Source organism: Colobus angolensis, unplaced genomic scaffold (assembly GCF_000951035.1).
Source record: "Colobus angolensis palliatus isolate OR3802 unplaced genomic scaffold, Cang.pa_1.0 Scaffold9, whole genome shotgun sequence".
Lineage (NCBI taxonomy): Eukaryota > Metazoa > Chordata > Mammalia > Primates > Cercopithecidae > Colobus > Colobus angolensis.
Window position 1 is genome coordinate 7,098,510 of NW_012122931.1, and position 1,061 is coordinate 7,099,570.

Genomic DNA, 1,061 nt, shown 5'->3' on the forward strand with positions numbered 1-1,061 from the left:
AAACATAGAAAACAATCTTTCTCAGCCATTGGACAACAGGCTAAGGACACTGATTCCTGAGAAATGTATACAAATGAAGCCAGGAGCGCCTCCCATTGCCCCAGCTTCCTGCCTGGAGCTTCCAGTCTAGGTGCAGAGCAGAGAAGCCAGGTGGAACCCAGCAGCCTCCTGATGTTCAAGAGAAGGGGCTGGGAGCTTGGGGAGGCCAGGCCAGGGCAGCTGGAGTGTGCGAGACAGAGCACTGGAGAGGAGGGAGCTGCACAGAGGGTGAGCTCCTTCAAGGGTCCCCAGGGAGTCACAGCGCATGGGTGGGAGAAACCTACCTGAGCATGGACAAGAACCATCCCAAAGGATCACAGGGCTAAGAATAGTCCCGTTCCCGTCAGCCAGAGTGGAAAACCTCAGAATACAGGGAGGTTCAGAAACAGTGCTCAGAGGGTTTTGCCTCTACAATGAGGCAAAGCCAGCCCTCGGCTAAATGCTGTCCTTGTTCCGCCCAACAAAGCAAGCCCTGCAAGGGTCAAACTACTCCAAGATAAAGCTCAAGAATATTCATAGGAATACACTAACAACCAGCACCCAAGAGGGTGAACTCCAGTAAAAAAATGAATAGGAACTACAAAGAAGCAGGAAAAGACCCATAACGAGGACAGAAATCAATAGAGACTGAGCAGAAATGATAGACTTAGGACACAGGGACATTGAAAATGATCATAATTGTACTTCCTATGCACAAGAAAGTAAAGATCAAGTATGTCATAGAGAGACTCTGCAGATTAAAAAGCCCCACCTCAAACTATGTAAAAACTACAATATCTCAGATGAAAAATGGTTTTAACAGATCAGACGCTGCAGAAGAAAAGATTAATAAACTTGAAGACACAGTAATAGAAACTTCCTAAAATAAAACACAGAGGAAACAAAACAGAGCATTGGTGAGTGGTGGGATGACCCAAACAGGTTAACACCCATAGCTGGAGTCCATGAAGGAGGGGGCTGAAAAAATAATTTAAAGAAATAATGGCCAAATTTTTCTCCAAATTTATTTATTTTATTTATTT